The sequence below is a fragment of the Belonocnema kinseyi genome, chromosome 4 (assembly GCF_010883055.1).
Source record: "Belonocnema kinseyi isolate 2016_QV_RU_SX_M_011 chromosome 4, B_treatae_v1, whole genome shotgun sequence".
In the NCBI taxonomy this organism is placed as follows: domain Eukaryota; kingdom Metazoa; phylum Arthropoda; class Insecta; order Hymenoptera; family Cynipidae; genus Belonocnema; species Belonocnema kinseyi.
The window spans coordinates 96026152-96035729 of NC_046660.1; positions in this window are offsets into that span (position 1 = coordinate 96026152).

A 9578-nucleotide genomic window follows, 5' to 3' on the forward strand; every position below is an offset into this window, starting at 1 on the left:
AATTTAAAGAAATCAATGTTTTCATTCTTTCCATTTCATTCCTTTAAAATTAATTAACCCTCTACCGCCTGCAGTGACATATATGTAATGTTTGGAAGACTTGAGTTTTTTTAAATATGACTTTGAGACGAACAGCAATTTTTAACGCAAGAATTTACACGAAAGTCAGGACGGTAATGAGCTAGAAGTTTAGTTTTGTATACACTCCGCCATAGGAATAATATACCTAAATATCTCAAATTTCAGAAAAAAGAAAGTTTTAAGGGCGGTAGGGGGTTAAGTGAGTCCAGAAGGAGCGAAATTTAAATCCTTAATAAACTTATGAGTCCAAGGGCTGGAGTCACGCAACTCACTTCCAGTTGAACATACACGATCGCTCCAATGGTGTCAGGATTCGCCCTCTTTGGAGCGATCGATCGCTCCATTTGGTGTGTCCAGCCGCTCTAAGTACGGGAGTCGCTCTCCGCTCCAAAGAAAAGTCACGCTCCACTCCAAAGAAGCTCACTTCTGGCTTCAAGTTGGACCGACGATTAACACCATTGGAGTGCTATATCACTCCAAGAAATTTAGAGAGTATTCTACGAATTCTTCTGCAGTCTCTAAATTCTTGTGAATTCTTTGAATTCTCTGAATTCTTTTCAAATTTTCTATATTCGTTGAACTGTTCCGAATTCGTTACATTCGCACATCACATTTAAAAGTTGTTTTTTAATTCTCTTCAAATCTGTACAGTATCTTTTGTATTCTGTAAAATGTTGCGAATTATCCTGAATTCTCTGATCTCTTCTGAATTGTCTGAATTCTTTTGAATTTTCCGAAATATTTGGAGTTCTTCGAATTATTGTGTATTATCTTAATTCTTTTTAAATTTTATGAATCGTTTTGATTTTCTTCCGTGTTTTTTAACCCTGTGAATTTTTCTGAAATCTCTTAATTATTTTTAATTTTTCCGACCTCTCGAAAGTTTTACGATTTTTAACATTTTTACGAGACCACTGAATTCTTTAAATTTTTCTTTTTATGGTGTGGAAATCATTAAAATACATTCTAGGTTACTTTGAACTCTTTTGGTTCTTTGGAATTTTCTGAATTCTCTTGATATCTTTAGAAAACACGTAGAATTATTTTCACTTCATTGAATATGTTACATTTCGTAGAATTGAAACGAAGTCCTTGAATTCACTTGTACTCCTTTGAATTCTTTTAAAGTTTTTTTTTAGTTCTCTTAAAATTTTGTAATTCACCAAAAAATTATTTTAAATTTCTAGAAAGTTTTTTGTATTATAATATGATATCTCTAAATTCTTTTTAATTCTCTAAAATATTTTTCATTGAATTAGTCTATGAAATTATTTTCAAGTTTTCTGAATTTTCTTAAGATCTTTAGAATACACATGGAATTATATTAACTTCCTTCAAGTATTCTGAATTCTGTAGAATTCGCTCGTACCACTTTGAGTCCTTTTCATTTTTTTTAATTCTCTTGAAATCTTAACAATGCAATGTGAATGATTTTGAAGTTTTCCGTGTCTTTTGTATTCTCTGAGTTCTCTAAAATACTTTAAAAATTTTAGAATGATTTTGAATCCTCTAAATCATTTTAAAATTGTGTGAATTATTTTTAAATTCTCTAAATTCTTTTTTATTATAGAAGGTCTTTTAAATCATTATAATTCTTTTGAAATTCCCTAATTTCTTTTCAATTCTCTGAATTCCCTGAATTATTTTGAATTTTTCTGAACTCTCTAAACTATTTTGAATTTTGTAAATTTTCACGAGACCACTAATTCTTTTAATACTTTTTGATTATTTTAAAATCAGTAGAATAAATTTTGAAGTAATTGGAACTCCTTTATATCTTTTGATTTTTCTGAATCTTTATGAATCTTCTCAAACAATTGAATTATTTTCAATTATCTGTTTTGTTATTTTACTTGTAATTCAATATTAACTAGCCAATTAACCGTGAACACATTTCCACATAAAAATGTTTAAACAAAATCCTTACCCATAGGTTTTATTCTATTTTAAGTAGTTTTCATTAAATTTAGAACGTAATTGAATGTTTCGTCAGACGTCGTCGATCGGAATGTGTGGGTCAGGTAAAGATTCTACCCAAAGAAAAGAATCTTGTAGATTTTGTATGCATGCGTACAAAATAGTTTTTCCTTCAAGAAATTAAACAGACAAGGCTTCATTTTGACTCCTGATTAGAATTATTCTAGTTGATTACTAAAACCTCAAGATTTCTGAAAATAATAAATTAATTTCGATGACATGATTGAAATTGATGTTTTTAAAATATTTTGGGTAGTTTTCGAACATGAAAGACAGCAGACAAAGTCTCATCTTGACGACAAACTTGGATTGGGGATAATTTTGACGACTCTAATTTATTTTTTAAACCACTCTAAATGCGACTAAATTTAGATATTTTCTACGCTTCTCATGATTAATAAAAAATAATGCATAGGTGCTGGTTGCACGATTGGACGTCATGTTTTGATACTATTTGAAGTAGTTTCTCAAACATGGAAGACATCAGACAAAGTCGCATTTTGACGACATACTTAAGTATTATTTACACTTTGCAGAAAATAATGCATTAATTAAGTTGACTTGATTTGAATTGACGATTTACAAATATTTTCAGTAGTTTTTTTAACAGGGAGGATGAGACAAAGTCTGATTTTGAAGAGAAACTAGGGTGAGGGAAGACTTTGACGATAAACTCTTATCTATTTTTAAAAATATTGTCAGAAAATAATACATTGCTTTAGGTAGCATGATGCGAACTGATGGGTTAAAAATGTATGAGGTAGTTTTTAAAACAGCGAATACAACAGACGAAGTCTCATTTTGACGAGAAACTCTCATCCATATTTTATAAGAGGCTAAAGGTTAGCAAAGTTCGAAATTTATTTGAATCAATAACTTTTTCATACTTGAATCAAGAATTTAGGTTTATTTAAATCAACGAAATAATAATTTAATTCAAAACAATATTAATTGAATTACAGTATATATTTTTTTTCATAAAGGGTTCATGCATTTATAGCAATGGACCATTTATTCAGATGAAAAAGGTATTGTGTTTACATAAATTCTTATTTCTTCAGTGGAAGAAAATATTTCATTTGTTGACTAGAATTAAATTATTCATAACAAACAAACATTTATTCCAACGAAGTAATCATTTCTTTAAGTCATAAACTTAACAATTTGGCGTCATTTGTTTCAATTGAATACTTCTTTATATTAAAGAAATACATTTTTAACTTAAATATCCACGTTTTTGATTTAAAGAAATATTTCTTTGGCATTTATGGCGAGTTTTAAATACGGTTTTCCGCCTTAAAATTTCCGTCTCAAGTTCGCGTCGTGGTTAACGTTGTAGACTTTACACTCGATGGACCCAAGTTCAATTCCTGCTGGGGGTGGATTTTTCATCGAATTTGTCTGTGTGAGGTTCATCACGATTTAAAATTAAGTGATTTGTTTAAATTAAATACGCATAATAATAACAATGATAATTATAATTTCGGTTAAAAGAATCCAGTTGCTTATTTATGAAAATATGCATATTACAATTGAAGAACTAACTACTTTACTGCTCTCGCGCATGGTCTAGGCCAAAGAAATATTTTTTTGAATGAAAAGATATATTTTTCTGTTTCAAATATTTAGAAATTTGCGGTGGGGAAATAGTTTTTTAAGCCTATAAAACATTTTATTGATCTTAAAATATATTTTTTTCCTTCAATTCATATTTCCCCATCTCAAAGAAATATTCATTCCAATTCCTGCGACTTCTTCTTCTCTTCAATTAATATTTCTTTGATTCAAATAAATATTTTCCTTCGACCAACAGGTCGTATTTATTTGCCTCTAATAAATGTTTCTTTGAAAATAAACAAGACTTTTACTTACTTCAGCCAAGTAAAATTCACTTGGTGCCAGTAATCCTTTTTTTCAGTGGACGAGTTCTTATTTTGACGTTAAAGTTTTATCCATTTTTCAAAAGAGGCCAAAAGTCAGAAAAGTTATAAATTGTTACAAATTTCGTAATTTTAGAAAATAATGCCTCTTTTTTAGTAGAATGAGTGAAATTTATGTTCAAAACATTATTTCTGTAGTTTTTTGAGTGCGGAATATAACGTAAAAGATTTTATTTTGACGACAAACTTTGATCTATTTTAAAAAATAAATTAAGTGCCATCGAGTTTCGAAATTATTTACAATAATTCTCATGAGTTTAGGAAAATAATACATTGCTTGCGTGGGCATGGTTGAAATTGATGACTTAAAAATATTTTTGGTAGTTTTTAAACAGAGAAGAAAACCAAGAAAGAATCATTTCGACGAGAAACTCTTATCCATATTTCAGAAGCTGCCAAAGTCCAGTAAAGTTTGAAATTATTTAAACTTCTCATTATTTTCAGGGAATAATGAATTACTTCTAATCGCATGATTAAAATATAAGTTTTAAACATTTTAATTTGTAAACATCTTAGGCATCTATATGAGGAGTCACACCTGAGTGGGTAAAGCCATGTCTCGAAAGTGTAATGCAAGGTTCTGACACACCGAATTCTTTGAAATTCGTATAGCGTTTTTTTTCTATAGATATATGTTTGGAAAAGTGACAGCTTTAACGTTTACCCAAGATATTTAATTGTTTAGATATGAATCTATCTTTGTTCGTAGTTTACGCGCACGTGATGTTTTTTTTTCAGTTTCTCTATTAGAGAAGACATCAGAAAACACAAGAAAGTACTTGATTTGAGTGAAAAATTTGGCTTATTTTAAGGTGTAACAAAAAGAAGCATGGGAAATCTGCATTTAATAATTACGTCTCAACATTAAATTAAGGGAATCAGAATCGATCAGAATTCTGAAATTTAGATAGGGACTATCTTAAATTCAGAAAGGTACAACCTTAAATTCAGATAGGCACGTTCTCCAATTAAGAGTATATGTATAGTGAACGCTAATATAACCTTAAATAATTAATCTATCCCTCGAGCAACAAATCTCACACTCGTCAGAAATCGCCGCCATTCGTTCGTTGCTATATATGAGATTTTTAATAACAAGCGCATCGAAAGTTCGACCTTCGTTGCCTTTTGAGTGATTCGCAGGCGCTTGTTTCAACTTTCCAGTCTGGGGTTGAAAACTCGACTTTCGATCCACTCAATATTTAATGTCTTGTCGTGCAATTGTCGTGTGAAGTTAAACCATTTACATTCAAAACCTCCTGCAAATTGGAAATGAAACAGCCTCAGCTTGTTTGCCCAAACACTCTCGTCAATGACACATGAACTGTCGTCCATATATCGTATCCATCTACTTTGGTAAAGCTTTAATTGTTAATTAATTATTGAATTATAATTTTACAACGAATCATTATTATTGTTTTTTTTTCATTCCCTTTTTTATGAGAAATTCAAAAATGTAAAAATTTACCGTGAAAACTAGGACACCCGTAAACATAAAGACGTTTTTGGAAGACTACAATCTAAAAGTTATATTGCCTGAATGAGGCCAGATTTTACATTTTCTGTCTTATTTTTCAATTAAGGCCATGGATTTCTTAAAAAGTTAATATGAGTATTGACTACACTGAAAACAACATCACTAGATCCACGGAATTTCGTTTCTTTGGTTTCTTTTTCTTTGTAATGAGGATTTGCTTATTTCAGTTGAGTATGTTTCAGGGGCGAAAAAGTCATGACTCGACTCAAAGAAATCGTTTCTTTGGTAATGTTTCTTTAGCACAAAAAAATATGTGTTGGAAATTAATGTAAAAATTATTAAGTCAAAGAACCGATGTCTTGGGAGCTAAGAACATATTTTCTTTGAATCTGTTTTTCACACCTTCAGAAATATTTCCTTATTTTAAGGAAATTGATTCTTTGACATGATACATACGTATTTTTCAATTATATAATTTACTACTCTTTGAGTGCAATAAATATTTTTTTCAGTTAAAGAATATGATTCGATGCAAAGCGTTGGTACGATTGTTACAAGTAAATAATTATATAAATTTAAAAAATAATATTTTGAATCAAATAATGTTCTACTCTACTGAAAAAAATCGTGATTTGAATAAACAATCGGAAATATATCAATTCGAACAAATATTTGTTTTAAGAAAGGGAATGCATTTTGAAATAAATACATTACCCTTTCATTGGTATGTGTATTTTTTAAATGAACACTTTAGCATTTTTTTTTCTTTACAATCTCCTCGTCACAAATGTAACTTTCTGTTTTTATAAGTAGTTCCTGTTGATTTCACATCATTCCTTTAAATTGGTTGATTCCTCTAAATTATTTTAAAATTGTGTGAATTATTTTTAAATTCTCTAAATTCTTTTTTATCATAAGAGGTCTTTTAAATTATTCTAATTCTTTTGAAATTCCCTAATTTCTTTTGAATTCTCTGAATTCCCTGAATTATTTTTAATTTTTCTGAACTCTCTAAACTATTTTCAATTTTGTAAATTCTCACGAGACCACTAATTCTTTTAATACTTTTTGATTATTCTAAAGTCACTAGAATAAATTTTAAATTAGTTGGAACTCCTTTATATCTTTTGATATTTCTGAATCTTTATGAATCCTTTCAAACAATTGAATTATTTTCTATGATCTGTTCTTGTTATCTTAATTGTAATTGAAAGCGTTGTTACGATTGTTACAAGTAAATAATTATATAAATTTAAAAAATAATATTTTAAATCAAATAATGTTCTATTCTACTGAAAAAATCGTGGTTTGAATAAACAATCGGAAATATATCAATTCGAACAAATATTTGTTTTAAGGAAGGGAATGCATTTTGAAATAAATACATTACCCTTTCATTGGTATGTGTATTTTTTAAATAAACACTTTAGCATAATTTTTGTCTTTACAATCTCCTCGTCACAAATGTAACTTTCAGTTTTTATAAGTAGTTCCTGTTGATTTCACATCATTATTTTAAATTGGTTGATTCTATTGTTTTCGCAATATTCTTCTTCTCAGTCAGGTGTGTTTCAATTACACATTTATTTCAGCATAAAGAAAATTTATTTGAATAAAATGTTCATGAAATTCGTTGAAAGAAAATCTTATTTATGTTATGAAAAATAAATGAATCATTCGAAATTAATATTTCTTTCGCTGGGAAAGTTCTGATTTGCTGCTTTCAGTAGTTCGAGACAAGTGCCGATATGTGCCACAGAGCGCATGATTTTCACCATTGTTATAATAAAAAGATTTTGGTCACTGATTGTGCTTGAAATTATGGTTGTGTTCATTTTCATCAGTCGGGTTGTTTTTGAATGATTCTCTCTCTTTTTTAAGCAGAGGACTTGTTTTTTTTCTTATCAGTGAACATTTCTTTAACTTTTTTACAAGCTCATTTTAAACAATATAACGCATCTTAGGATCACATAAATATTTACTCATAGTTGAAACCCAGCTTTCTTTCTAAGATACATTTGGCAAACAAAAAACAACGTTCCCTCGCTTGGTTGATATTTTACTGAATGACATAAATATTAATATATAACAATAACTTTATACTTCTGATTCAGATAAAACCATTTCTCGGTATTGAAGAAATATTTTACAGGATGTATTCAGTTCGCTAATTTCCTTCAGAGAAGTAAATTTGCTTTGATTCGAGATACTTTTTATTCCCAATGTATGATAGAACAAATATTTGTGGAAGCTTAACTCTAAAGCACACTCACAGCTTGTTATTGATATGTTTTTTAAAGTTTAACAGTGAGTGTTGATTCATGATTCTTGAGGCTTAAACCCACCCACTTTTATCACGAATTTATTTCCGTAGAAATTTGTTAAAACTTATACTGAACAATAATGATGGTCTTCTATAAACCTTTGTGTTAAAAAAAAGTGATGAAACACACAAAAGCTAACGTAATTAAATAAAAAATAAAATAAGCACCTTACACAGGTCACGCCTTTAACCCGGGGATTAATGTGTCACGTATTTAATTCTAACGTTCACAAGGTTCTTAATACTCGTCATCCAGGCATCTCATACGAATAAAGATCTTTTCATCGTATTAAGTAGGTAATGCGCGTTTTTGTTTTGCTAAAACGGGTTACTAAGGGGGCCTGATGGAAATTCTAAGTTTTTCAGAAATGACTGTGACGTGTCCCGGATATATTTTTGAAAAAAGTTCCAAAAATCGTGTTCGCGTAGACTGATCCATCCCTTTTCATTTTCGAGGAAAATATTTAATAGCGAAATTAAACTGAAGAAAATTCTGAAAAAGTTTTAAAAAAAATCTTCTAGCCTTAAGAAATTCTGAGTTATGGGCCTTTAAATAATCCAGATTAAAAAAGTCGAAAACAACCAATTTTGAAGTTTGTATTTGTACTTTGGAACGTATTAACTTCACGAAAAAATCTTCTGGATTTTAATTAAGCTAGACACAATTTCAAATAATTTTACAATAAATCAATTACCTAGCCCCAATAAGAAGTACAAGAAATTATGTGTAAATCTGAAGAAAAAAATCTTCTAGCCTGTAATAAGAAAAATAATAGATGGCTAAATTTTGTGCAAAATAAAAAGAACGTTTTACTTCGTATAGGCCTCGATTTATAAACATTAAGCTTTGACACTTTCCATTCGAAATAATTATTTAAACATTGTGAAAATAATATTTTTTACACTATTTATTTTTTTGCATGTTTTATGTATTTTTTGTGTAAGTTAATTTTAGAATGCCTGTTGTGAAAAGTGAATGAAGAAAAAAATATAAATTAACTGCTTTATATTGTTTATTTATTATTTATCAAAAATGTTTTGCGAAGGATTATTTTTATAACGTTGTATTATTTTATGTTAAAAATGCCAAAAATTGAGCATTTAATAATAGCAGAGGAAACAATTATTCTTAATCCTTGGTAATCAAAGTAGATGTGAAAAAATAAATTACGTAATTATGCAACAGTTGAGAAAATCTAAATAAATAACCGATTAATTTATTGAATGATTGATTGATAAATTACTTAGTATCAGAACATAGACTACATCATAGAAGCTTGGAAATTGTTTTTAAAAATTAATTCTTCTTCACACCATCCCGATGGTAGAGTACCGGCCACTTTTTTAGTTTTTTCCTTAATAGAATACCGGAAATCGTTATTCGAAATATTATAGTAAGACAAGACAAAAAAATAATTACAAAATAATTTTTAACTTTTTACAATGTAGTCCATCTCCTGATACTTAGTAACTTGTCAGTCAATCATTTAATCGATGAGTCAGTTCGCGAGTCGAAGTTTCGTCGTCCGTTTCAACTTCTTTAAACGTAAGCGTTATTCAATATAAGGTGAAAATATTAATAACCGTAGGTTCGACTTCTTTCACCTTCAACGCCGCAAACTGACAAAGTTGATTTTACTGATTAAACCTTCATTTTAACTTCAAACCATGGTGTCCCATTTCACCTTCTCTTTCAACCTGATGATTCTTTCTCATGATTGCAGTACTTTTATACAAGTATTTACCTAACATATTAGCTTTAGGTGACAGTAAAAGGCTT